The sequence below is a fragment of the Arachis ipaensis genome, chromosome B07 (genome assembly GCF_000816755.2).
Source record: "Arachis ipaensis cultivar K30076 chromosome B07, Araip1.1, whole genome shotgun sequence".
Taxonomy (NCBI): Eukaryota; Viridiplantae; Streptophyta; class Magnoliopsida; order Fabales; family Fabaceae; genus Arachis; species Arachis ipaensis.
The window spans coordinates 109,588,897-109,602,616 of NC_029791.2; the positions used below are offsets into that span (position 1 = coordinate 109,588,897).

General features: G+C 41.8%; 1 long non-coding RNA gene across 1 annotated transcript in view; it reads right to left on the reverse strand.

Moving 5' to 3' along the window:
* Positions 1–740, reverse strand: part of LOC110264329 — a 2,086-nt gene extending 1,346 nt beyond the window's left edge. Inside the window, exons 1-2 of the long non-coding RNA XR_002350320.1 lie at positions 607–740; positions 381–494 (exon numbers count right to left, since the gene is read on the reverse strand). This is a non-coding gene — a long non-coding RNA (uncharacterized LOC110264329). The remainder of the gene's footprint in view (positions 1–380; positions 495–606) is intronic.

Sequence of the window (13,720 nt, forward strand, 5' to 3'; positions counted from 1 at the left end):
CTCAATATCAACCGATTTAACTCATTTCCAAAGCTTTAAAGAATTGATTCAGCAATAAATCATTTGTCCGAAACCAAGTCAATTAAAGTAAACCAGGCTGAATTCAAAAGTGTTCTATCTTTCACATCTTCCAAATAATTCACTCAATTCAAACCAATCCTCAACGGATTAAACTCATTTCAAATCTTTAAAGAATCAACTTCAGACATTACATTTCACAAAGCCGCACAACAATTCAGCCAAACCAACATCCATAGTCATTCGAGTCAATCAAATAATACATAAGGCAGATACAATCACCAAATACACAATATCTCGCACCAGTATCCATATGTAATAATTCCAATACACAAAACATAGTTTTTGGAAAGCACCCCTACCTCAAAACGCAATTCCATAATCCAAGCGCCTCATAAGTTCTTTTCACCTCAACTCAAAATCAAAGGCAGCTTCAAAGCACAGCCCCACACATTTTCGCAGCAGCATAAACAGCTCTAATTTACAACAAGCAACCTCAGTTACTAAACTCTAGGAACATTAATAACATATAGGCTTTAATACACGTACGGGACACTAACGTAAGGCTTTCGAAACATAATTTCTTACCGGAATAACAACACGAAGCAGCTGCAGTTTCGAACCGGCCCCAGCACAGCTCCGGCGGTGGCCAGAAGCTCTGGTGGATCAACTATAAAAACCGCGCAACATTAAAACCTTCTCAAGATCCAAAATGACCAAAACCGCAATTTAAAACCCTTACCGACAAACTTTTCCGGCAATGGCAGCAGGGTCTCATGTTGGAGAAACTCGGCCCGGAGCTCCTTCGGTGATCCCGTAAGTCACAGCGGCCCAAATCATGGTGACTTAGCCTGCTCTTCTTCCTGTAGCAATTCCCGCAACAACATCACAAGCCAAAAGGGGGCTGGGAGTGGCAGAGCTCAGCCACGGTGAAGCAGGGCAGTACAACGGCGGCCAAGCATAGCCCTCCAAAGGGCAGTGACGTGGTCACAGCTCCTCTCCTCCGTGCTCGTCGGCGACCGTGAAGCACCAAGACAGCATCTTCCCTTCCTCAGCGGACCAGAACCATGGAGGCAGAAGAACTCATCTTGCTCCTCCAGCTCGCGTCTTCCCCCTCTTGCCGGTGACAGTGACGCAATTCGAGGCCCCATGGACGGCGGCAACGAGACTCGAGTTCTGCCCCTCTTCAACGCCTCTTCTCCGTGACAGTGGTAGCAGTAGGACGATTCCATGGCAAGGCGTGGTGGCGCGGTAGGGAGGCAGGTTCTGCAGCTTGGCAGGGACAACGCAGCTGGCGGTGGTGAGGATGAGCGACGGTGACGAGGACTGGACGCGATCTGGGCACGGCGGCGAGGTGACCGGTGACAGTAGCGCGACCCACGGTGAGGCGTGGTGAAGACGATGGCGGCGCGACAGCGAACTCCCTCCTCTCCTCTGCCGCGATTCGGTCCCCCCTTTCCCTCTCTGCTTCGTCCTTCTGGCTCAGTCCCCCTCTTCTTTCCATTTTCATTCTTTTTCCTTTGATTCAGGAAGAAAAGCAAGCTGCGCTTGCTACTGCTGCTGGGTGAGGGAAACATTGTGGGTGTTACGGCTGGGTCTTGGGGGAAAACGGGTCGGGTTATGGTTTTTAGGGTTAGGGTTTCATTTTCAAAAATTAAGGTTAGGGGTAAAATGGTAATTTCAAATGAAATTAGAGATAATATAGTAATTAGAAATAAATTCTAGTCCAACAATAATAATGTATAAAAATACTATTTGCTCCTCTATTTTTACAAATTACTTTCAATAAAATGCCCAAATCAAATAATTAGAAATAATATACTTAATTTCTTCATTTTTCCAAAATAGCAATAGTAATATTTAAAATATTACTTACCTAATCCAAATCATATAAAATCCTTATTATTTCATAACTCGCAACTTTATAATTTAAATATAGAAAATATTCCAATAATTATAAAATTGGATAGTAAATCATAACTTGTCTCAAATTCAATAAATCACAACTTGCCTTAATTATCTTTAATAAAATGATTTCCGAAATTAAGGCTATAAATAACTATATGATTTGAGACTTGATCATAATAAGACTTTTCAAAAGTTCTGGGTCTTACACTCTCTATTAAGATCTCCAAGTTGGTGATCCTCTGAGAGTCTTGTGAGATTGATTGGTTGTGGAGTGTTGGAGGTTGGAAGGGTGGGTGTTGTGGTGGTGTGTAGAGGTTGTTGTGGGTATGGTGGTGTTTTTGGTGGTTTGTGAAGCTAGGGTTATTGTAATTGAAGTCCCTTGGTCCTTGATTTTGGTGCTCGATCTTCCTCTAGTTAGAATGAGTCCTCCAAGGTGGGTTGTACACATCACCCTAAGACTTGTGTTGGAACAGGCTTGAGGTATTGTTTGGAGAGTGTAATCGCTCATGACTTTGTTGCTCATAGTTAATTGCTCCAGAACCTTTTTCTGGTTGATTCCAACCATGTGAATTTTGAGGTAAGTTGTATGCACTTACTACAGCAGTTCGCAGCTCATTGATTTTTCTGACTATCAACTCCAGTTGTTGCAGAGTTTGTTGATGCATCTGCTTGTTTTGGTTCACGACTGCATTTACATCTTCAATTTCCTTCACTCCTTTCTCTTGTGTGGATGGTTGCACTTCTGCTTCTAGCTCACCAATTTCCTTGGGTGGTTTTAACTTGGCTAGAAATTCACTTAATAGATCTTCCCATCTGATGATGCTTCCTTGTGGGAAGGCTTCAAGCCATTGAGCAACATCGTTTATGGTGATGAGCGGATGCTTCAAATCATGGGTTGCATTGTCATCTAAGGTGAAGACACTACTCCCACAATTACTGGAGTTCGTTGAGTTCCCCTCCATGATCTGCACAATCACAAACAGTCCAAATAAAGATTGAATATACTCATGCCAAATGGTGGTCAGAGGATTAGTTGACACAATGTATCGAACAGTTGATAGGCTTGAAAGATCAATAGAAGAAAATTGCTTCTGTCATTGACTCAGTGAGCAGAAATACAAGAAACGTATAAAACCAGAAAAGCCAGGAAAATTCCACTCTATTGCTAAAGTGGGGTTTTAGTTAGCTTAAGCAAAAATTCAAAAAGTTAGTGTGTTAGTTAAAAATTAGAGAAACAGAAAAGAAAAAGTGCTTGATCTAGATCTCCACTTCACTTAATCATTGTCAATCTAATCAATCCCCGGCAACAGCGCCAAAAATTTGATGGTGTATTTTGGAAAATGAATTCCAAACACCTAAAACTCACCGACAAGTGTACCGGGTCACATCAAGTAATAATAACTCATGTGAGTGAGGTCGATCCCACAAGGATTGAAGGATTGAGCAATTTTAGTTTAGTAGTTGATTTAGTCAAGCTAATCAAGTATTGGTTTGAGTGGTTTGTAATTGACAGAAGCTAAATTGCATGAAATGTAATTGGAGGGGGAAGAATTGTAGTAAATTAAAGAGAACAGAAAGTAAAAGTGCTGAATCTTAAAGAACAAGAATTAAATTGCAGAAGCTTAGATTGCAAGAAATGTAAATGATTGAATCTTAAAGTGCAAGGAATATAAATTGCTTGAATAGTAAAAGGGTTCAGGGAGCTAGGATTGCAGAAATTAAACAAGCAGAAGTAAAAGACAAATTAACAGAGAAATAGAAGATGAATTGAATTGAAGTAGATCTCAAACAGAGAAGTAAAAATGCTTGAAGAATTAAAACAGAAAGTAAATGTAGCTTAATTGCAGAAGTTAAAAGAGAAATTGAAGATCTCAGGAGTCGAAGAGACTAGAAAACAAGTCTAGATCTCAAATCCTTTCTTGATCCAACAAGAACAATTATAAAAGAAATGGAAAAGTAAATTGCAGAAGAAAAGAGAAGAATGAAAGTAGTAAACAGGATTTGATAGAATTATGCAGAAAGATAAACAAGAGATCTCAAGGTGAGATTGAAACAGAATTTCTTCAATTCTTCACCCAAGATCCAAACCAAGAAGTAAAGAGTGCTCAAGCAAGAACAAGGAAGAAGAGAGATCAATTCTCCTTCCAAATTCTCTAAGATCCAAATTCAAAGTAAAAACTCTCAAAATTACAAAATGAAAATTCTCAAAGAAGCAAAAAGGTTCTCACTAAATCAAACTAGCTTCTATTTATACACTTTCTATTCTTGGATTTTAGAATTTGGGTGGGCTTTTTAATTTGGTGAAGAATTGAATTTAATTGGATTTTTAATTAAATTTTCAGCCCAAGAGTTCTCCCAGTGGGGTGCTCTGCTCTTGTGGGGAGCGGAGCATCAATGCTTGTGTTGGAGCTCTTTGTTGCGTGCCAAGATTGGGAAGCATTCAGGATAGCGCTCCACTCTTGTGGGGAGCGGAGCATTGTTGCCTTGGTGTGTGTCTTGTGCGCACCAAGCTCCCTGGCCGTGTCATGATTGTGCAAGGCATGAGGAGAGTAGCGCTCTACTCTCCTTGGGAGCTAAGCACTCCTTTTGTTTGAGTGAGGTCCCAAGTTCGAAACTTGTTGGAGGCATGCGCTGGCTCTTTTTCTTTGTGAAGGAAGTGGCGCCTCTCTCCTATTTTCCTTGAGGTGCTTGGTTCGATCCTTGGGGGTAGCCTTTTAGCCATTTTTGGCTTATTTTCTTCATGTGTAGCGCTCCCCCAATCCCCCTTGCTCATGAGTTCGAGCCTTGTGGCAAGCATTGGCAAACATTTTCCTTGAATTTATTCTTGAGTGAAGCCCGATAGTGCTCTCAAGGAGAGCGGAGCATCATTCTTCTCTCCTTTCTTTCTTGGTTCCAAATTGTGCTCCGCTCTTAAGGGGAGCGTAGCATCATGCCTTGCTTTCTTGGTTCATTATTGTGCTCCCTTGAGAGAGTGCTCCGCTCTTGGAGAGAGCACTATGCTTCCTCCTTCCTTTGCCACACTCTTCTTTTCCTTGGGCCATGCTTTCTTGTTTTCTTCTTTTCTTCACCTACAAGTAATCAAAACAACCAATCAAAGTATCACTAAATTCACAAAGTTTATAAATCATTTAAATATCAATTAAATTTAGCTTAAACCTCATGATTTAGTATCAATTAAATGGTGGTTGATTGATTCAAAGAAACCATGCAATTCCATTCCAAATTTACTTACAATGCAAGAAAGTGCATAAAACCTAATAAAAACAAAGAAAAAGACTAGTAAAACTAGGCTAAGATGACTTGTCATCACAATGCACCTGCAACATTCCAAAGGTGCTTGCTCTCCATTTTTTCAGACATGATTGAGAAGTTCATAGAAGTATTCATGGACGACTTCTTTGTATTTGGGAACTCATATTCTGATTGCCTATACCATCTTGCTCTTGTGCTAAAAAGGTGTCAAGAAACCAACCTGGTTTTAAACTGGGAGAAGTGCCATTTTATGGTAACTGAAGGGGTGGTTCTTGGTCACAAGATTTCAAAAGATGGCATAGAAGTGGACAAGGCAAAAGTGGAAGTAATTGAAAAATTACCTCCACCTTGCAATGTCAAAGCAATCAGAAGTTTTTTGGGACACACTGGGTTCTATAGGAGGTTTATCAAAGATTTTTCAAAGATTGCAAAACCCCTTAACAACCTACTTGTCTCAAATACTCCCTTTGTTTTTGATAGAGAGTGCATGGTAGCCTTTGATGAACTTAAAAAGAAACTCTCCTCTGCACCTATTATACCACCACCAAGCTGGGATCTTCCCTTTGAACTAATGTGTGATGCATCTGATTTTACTGTTAGTGCTGTTCTAGGACAGAGGAAAGACAAGCTAGTACATGTTATTTACTATGCTAGCAAGGTTCTTAATGAGAATCAAAGGAACTATACCACCACGGAGAAAGAACTTTTAGCCATAGTTTTTGCTTTTGATAAGTTTAGATCATATCTTATTGGCTCAAAAGTAATTGTGTTCACTGATTATGCAGCACTCAAATACTTGCTTACCAAATAAGAATCTAACCCAGACTAATAAGGTGGATTCTGCTGCTCCAAGAATTTGATATTGAGAGTAAAGATAGGAGCGGAGCAGAGAACAAGGTAGCTAACCACCTCTCAAGGATCCCACAAGAAGAAAAAATGCAGCAAGTAGCAGTAAATAAAAGCTTTCCTGATGAACAATTGATGATGATTCGAGTAGCTCCTTGGTTTGTAGACATAGCTAATTTCAAGGCTATTGGGGAACTACCAACTAACATCAATAAGCACATGAGGAGGAAGCTAATCAAGGATGCCAAACACTACATCTGGGATGACCCCTATTTGTTCAAAAAGTGTGCTGATGGAATCCTAAGAAGGTGTATATCCCATGAAGAAGGGCAGGAAGTGTTATGGCAGTGCCATGGATCCGCATATGGAGGTCACTTCAGTGGAGAAAGAACAGCAGTAAAAGTGCTTCAATCTGGATTTTACTGGCCAACAATGTTTAAGGATGCCAAGCAAATGGTGTCAAGGTGTGATGAATGCCAAAGAGCTGGTAATCTAACCAAGAGAAATGAGATGCCACAGCAATTCATACTAGAGCTGGAGCTATTTGATGTATGGGGGATTGATTTTATGGGACCCTTCCCAACCTTCTACTCAAATAGCTATATATTGGTGGTTGTTGATTATGTCTCAAGGTGTGTAGAAGCCATAGCCACTGCAACAAATGACAACAAAGTTGTGATAAGCTTCTTGAGAAGGAACATCTTCAGCAGATTTGGAGTTTCCAGAGCTCTCATTAGTGATGGAGGGACACACTTCTGCAACAGACAATTCGAGACACTCCTTCTCAGATATGGAGTAAAGCACAAAGTGGCAACTCCATACCACCCATAGACCAACGGGCAAGCTGAAATCTCCAACAGAGAGCTGAAACGAATCCTTGAAAAAATTGTTGGAAGCTCGAGAAAGGATTGGTCTAAGAAGCTGGATGATGGACTATGGGCCTACAGAATAGCCTATAATACTCCCATTGGGATGTCTCCATACCAACTGGTATATGGCAAGGCATGTCACTTACCAGTTGAACTTGAGCATAGAGCATTTTGGGCTCTAAAAATGTTAAACTATGATGAGCAAGCTGCTGGAGAAAAGAGATTAATGCAACTCAATGAGCTGGAGGAGTTTAGAAATCAAGCATATGAGAATTCAAAAATCTACAAAGAAAATACAAAAAGGTGGCATGACCAAAAGATAGCAAGAAGAGAGTTCACTGAAGGACAGAAGGTGTTACTCTACAACTCAAGACTCAAGTTCTTCCCTGGGAAACTTAAGTCTCGATGGTCAGGACCTTTCACCATACTCAAGGTGTTTCCCTATGGTCATGTGGAGCTCATGGAGGACAAGACTCAGAGAACTTTTACTGTCAATGGCCATAGACTCAAACACTACTTGGGAGAAAAGCTATCAGCATGACAAAAAGGAACAATCTTTCGAGAAAACAAGCAATATGAGCCCTAGAATACAAAGGGACCATTTCAAAAGCAAGAGAAAACCACCAAACAGTAAACAAGCAGGCGCACAGTAATACGAAAAGATTCAGACTTCAAGAGAAAAATCAAAACCCTATCAAAAGCTGAAGGCAAAACAACGAAAGAAGTACAAAAAAAGAAAAACCAACCTGAACGAAGGAGGAAGCCTTGAAGGAGATTGAAAGATGAAATCACCCAGAAATTGCCGAATGACGCTGCAACGCAAGAAATGCAAAATTTAGGCGAAAACAGAAAGCGAGAGAGTAAAGGGGGAAGTTACAAAAACGAAGAAGAGAAACCGTTTTTGTGTGTAAAATTCAAAATAAATGAGCCAAGGGAAACGGAGCACTAAAAAACAATTAATAAAGGTATTAAACCCTCACACGTTCCCAAGAACAGAGCGCTAATACAAAAGCGCGCGCTTTTAGAAGAAAACGTTCCACATTCAAAAAGGAAGACTCTACAAAGAAAGAAGTCGACAAATGCTCGAGTTCGGCTTCACCAGAGAAAGATCAAAGTCCTAAAACTAAGCTCAAAAAGAAAGACCAAGCTCGAGCAGGGGCACTGTTCATACCCTGGGTCGAGCTATCCGACCCGGGATGTTTAGCGATAAGACGACCGACCTCTTCAGGTCCGACTATCCGACCTCTTCTTAAAGAGCTCGGCCAAACTGCCAGGAAAGCCCAGTAAAGGGCCCAAATAGAGGAACACGACCCAAGTCCAAAGGCAGTCCAAGCCTATAGAGATAAAGGCGGTTCCCTTGAAGATAAGCTGACCTCACCCAAAGATAAGATAAAGATAAGATAAGATACGATAACTAACTTATCTTATCTAAGAAGGTCAGTCCACGCTATTATGAATATACTGGAGCACCCAGGTATAACTCATACTCTGATTCTACTAAAAACCTGCTTAATACCCTTGCTAACTTGAGCATTGGAGTCCCTTGCAAGTACCCCCACACTCTCGTGACGAAGGATCAGCAGTGCAGCCGGTCCAACAAGTCGGACACGACAGCTCTGGCCGCCACTCACCAGCCGGACACGTCAGCATCGACCAGTACGGAAGATCTCGTCCGAGATCGACCTCCAGTTTCAGGTAACCCTCGAAACACACCCCAACACTTTATCCTTTTTAATTTAATTGCTTTTTTTAGAAGTAGTTTAAAATCTATTGCTTTAGATAGTTTAATTTTCAGTCTCACATTTGTGTTACACTACCAAATTAGGATTAGTTTACAATTGTAGATTAGAAAGTTTGATATTAGCTTTGGTAGCTAGATTTTCTTTACACTCTTTTATTTCTTTCTATTATGGAATCGCAACTTGATAAAGGCATAACTAATGAGGAGTGAATGGGCTGAGAACTAGCTATATTGCTATGTTTGGTATGGCCTCCCACCCACTTAATCTAGGCTTACAAACAATTAATAGCTTGATTTTGAAGAGTAAGCCCAGAGATTAAGTTTGGTGTGGCCACCACCAAGGATCACCTAGCAGCCCAAGTCACCTAATTTGAAAGCACTTAATGTTTTGGGTAAGAACATGAATGTGGTTTAATGAGTTTAGAGGAATTGGAATAAAAAAAATTAAAAGATTGATGTTACTCCATTCTTATGAACACATTAAATACACAATGATAGAACCAATTTATTAAGATGCCAAAGGATTAAGTTTGGTGTCCCAAGGGACACCCATCAGTTGCAATCCAAATCACTCTTGATGAGAAGGAATGTGAAGGGGTTCTTTTGTCATTACTAATGGGTTCAGTTTCAATTTCAGGAGAGAAGATGGGGCCCACATGGTTAAACAACTCACAAAGCAAGGAAGTCAAAATGTACTTGCACTTTGGAACTTAACACATGCAGAAGACTCTGTGAGAAAAGAGTTGGCGCCTTTTCCCACCCTAGGCGCCACTCCCCAAGTGGAAAAACATTTAACCCTTTTTATTTCCCACCTTTCGACCACACCATTCACTCCTTATAAAAGCCTCACCTCCCCAACTCCTTTCCCACTTCAAAACCCCAATCACACGCGAAAAGCATACATACACCCCTCATCTTCCTTTCTCTTTCTACTATCTCTCTTCCCCAACTTTCTTTCTCTTTTTTTTTTGATTGGGACAATCAAGTCCTAAGTTTGGTGTTGGAGCAACACCTTGTTTTGCTTGCTCTTTCTTGCAACCCCCATTTTTTTCACAACCTCAAACACACTCTCTCAACTTAATGGCACCACCAAAAAGCTCAGCCTCAAAGAAAAGAAAAACTAAGAAACCAACTTCTGGATCCTCAAGCTCTTTCAATGACTACAAGTTCCTCTCTGCATTCAACCAAAATTAATTCTATGGTTGGGTGAGTGAAAGGGAGATCATTCCAGAAGTTGGGTTTCAACTAGGGAGGAATGAGCATCTTGAAATCAACATTGAGATCAACAATAGGGGTTGGTCACTTCTATGCAACCCACCGAGGAAAGTGGTAGAGAGCTTGGTGAGGGAATTCTATGCTAACGCAGTACCTCAACGAGGGCAACAATATGGCTATATTAGCTATATAAAGGGGAAGTCCATTGACTACAGCCTCTCTAGCATAGAAAGAATGTTAATGGTGAAGAAGACAAGCTCCACTCGGAGCTATGAAGAAAGAATGAAGCAGCAAGATCCTGGGTTTGATGAGATCCTGAATGAAATTTGTGTGCTGAATGTGCGTTGGATAAATGATAAAGATGGGATACCCAACCAATTGAAGAGAAGAGATTTGAATCCCCAAGCTAGAGGGTTGCTAGAATTTATGAGGAGGTCCCTAATCCCCACATCCAACATTTCAGAGGTGACCAAGGAGAGAGCTGTGCTCATCTACAGCATCATGAAAGGAGAGAACATCAACGTGGGGGAGATGATCGCCAACAACATCAACAAAGTGCTGAAAAGTACCAGTGACAACACAAGGTTGGCATTCCCCAACATTATACAGAGGCTATGTGATGAGGCTGGAGTTGAAAAGATCATTGATGAGGTGCTTGTAAAGTAAGATAAATTCATAACTGCCAAAAAGATGGCCAAAGTGGTGGCTGTTCACCCACTCAACAAGGCCAGAGAACGAAGAGCTCATGCTCATGGACCACAACAACAACAAGAAGAGGAAGAGGCAGAAGAGCAACCTCACTTCCTAGCACTTCAACCACCACCACAATACCAATATCAGCAATTTCCAGAGGGATTCAACTGGGAACAATTGCAAGGAGATATACACCAAATAAAGGGAGACCTACACCACTTGAGGGAAGATGTCAATCAACTCAAGGAGACTCAACAACAACAATAGAGCCAAGTCAACCAGAACATTAAACAACTCCAAGGGGGTTATGAGAACCTCAAGGAGCAGCAAAAACAATTTAACTGAGGAGAGGTGCGAAGTGCACTGGACAAAATAGTAGAACAAGGCAAGTGGAAACAGAGGGACTTGGCTGAATTCAGAAATCTCTATGATGCCAGAACCATATCTAAGAGGCAGTATGACATCAATACACAAGCGAAGCTGAATCACTTATGTAACGCCGTAGCTGCTCTAAACCCAGGATACCCAACCTTCATGCAAGGAATGGAAGAGCTAAGTGCAAGACAAGAGGAAATTCTAGCCAAATATAAGGAAGATGAAAGGAATTATATGAGGAGGGCAGGATTTTGGAAGCCCAAGGATGCCAAAGCACAAGAAGGTTCCTCCAAGCCAGATGAAGGTGGCTCCTCCCCTTCCAAGAAGAAGGACAAAGGGAAAGGGCCAATGAACTAAAGATGAAGCTGCTCAAGGTTGTTGAGTCCCAGGGTTGACACTTTCTAATTTCTGAAATCCTGTTTTAAGCTTTTGTTGATTTACTCTTTTGAATAAATAATCATGCTAGGATAGTTTATGTTTTATGCTTAGCTTTAATTCCTGTTTGAAGTCTTTATGAGTTTTTTTTATTACAAGAAAGAAAATGCCATGTATTTCAAGTCTTCATTTCAACATAAATAAAAGTAGAGCTTGTCTCCATAAGAGTTACTGTGAGTTGTGTAAAAATAATAAGAGAGACCAAGGCCAAGAGAGATCATCAAACAAACTAAGAAATAAGAAACTAAGTGTAGAACCTTGGATGAACTAAAAAAGAAAATGAGTCATGGAGAGCAACTAGTCCTAGAAGGTATAATAAGGGAAGGTTAAGGGGTGTTCCTTGAATATCCATAGAACCAAGAGGTAGTAAGCAATAAAGGCCCAAGGCTCTGAGCATCAACTACTGGGATGGAAAAAGAAACATTAAAAAGCTCAAAAAGAATTAAAGATCTTAGTAGATGCTTGTGGTGAAGATGTGTCAAGAAGAGACCTGGACAAGTAAATTCTTAGGGGTATCTCAAGTAAACATTCATACATGTATTGAACACTTAGTTTTACTCTTAGTTGTATTACAATCATTCAAAGCCAAGGCCTCAAGTTACAAAGGCTTACTCACATTGATTTGCTTGGGACAAGCAAAGCATAAGTTTGGTGTTGTGATGACTTGCATCATCTACCCTTCTTTCTTGCATAAAGAAGACCATAAAAGAGCATAAATATCATTTGATTAGTACAATTCATGCATTATTTGATGAATATTATGATACACTACTTTGAGATAAGTTGTGCTGAATTTCAGGTGAAAAAGGCATCAAAAATGGGTAGAAGACAAACAAGAAGCTGGGCGTGTGAAACTGGCATGCCACTTGGGAGCAAACGCCGCAAAAATGCACTGGCATGGCATGCCAGGAGCTAGGCCTGGCATGCCAATACTAAATTCCAGAGGGGAGATCCAAGCATGCATGTGGGCGTGGCATGCCAAAGACTGGGCGTGGCACGCTAGTACAAAGTTCCAGGAAGCAACAATGGATGAAATAAAAGGGGCGTGGCACTCTAGGTTGAGCGTGGCACGCCTAACCCATCAACTACTATGGGCGTGCCACTTGAGCAATGGGGTGTGGCACGCCAACTCGCCATTCCAAGAAGAACCTCTACTATGGCGTGCCACTTGGTATCGAAGCGTGGCACGCCAGCTCCAAGAAGTCACTTGGGCATTCCACTTGAGAACCCAGGCGTGGCACGTCAAGCTTGAAGAGTTCACAAATCGATGGGCGTGCTACTTGAACAGCATGGCGTGGCACGCTGGTACAATAATCCAGAGAAGGGGCTAAAAGAAATTGAAGACTGGGCGTGCCACTTGAAGTTGAAGGCGTGGCACGCCAACCTCAAAACCTCACTTAGGCGTGCCACTTGAGCAACCAGGCGTGGCACGCCAATGCCCAAAGATAACAAAAGCAAGGACTGGGCGTGCCACTTGGTGTCGAAGGCGTGGCATGCCAACCCAAGCATGTCACTATGGCGTTCCACTTGAAGGCTGAGGCGTGGCACGCCAACTACTAGAACCAAGACAAGATCATGGGCATGGCACGCCAACCTTTAGGCGTGGCACGCTGGTATAAGTTTCCAGAGAGGATGAAGGAGGCCAATTACATGGGGCGTGCCACTTGGTATCGAAGGCGTGGCACGCCACTCACTATTCTTCACTTAGGCGTGCCACTTGAATCCCAGGCGTGGCACGCCAGTGCCATTCAAAGAGCAAAGAAGAATTGGGGCGTGCCACTTGAGTTCGTGGCGTGGCACGCCAAACAGAGGAACCACTCACTCATAAAGGGGCGTACGCTAGTTCAACTTTCCAGAGAAGCTTAGCCAAGCATAGAGCAAGGGCGTGGCACGCCAGACCCTGGGCGTGCCACGCTAGTTCAAGTTTCCAGAGGACAAGGTAAAAGGAAAAAGGCTAGGGCGTGCCACTTGAGCTCGAAGGCGTGGCACGCCAAGGTTGTTAAAGAGACGAGCGTGTCACTTGAAGGGCTGGGCGTGGCACGCCAAGCTAAAAGCAAAGAGTACGTGACACGCCACTAGAGCGCCAATCACATGCCAGCTGGGAGATCACACTTATTGAGCTTCTTTTCCCTCCAAAATGTAATTTTCCTTTTTCACTTTTGTAATTCTTTTATTTTACTAGGAGTAGTATAAATACCTCCAAGGAGTACTGAAGAAGGGGGTTAAGCAATCAGTTTTAGATCCACTTTTACACTTTACTTTTGAGTACTTTTTAAGCTATGAGTATCTAACTTCCCTCTCATTGAGGGAGGGAGCTCTGCTGTACTTGATGGATTGATAATAGTGAAATTCTTTTTCTCTTCGTCTT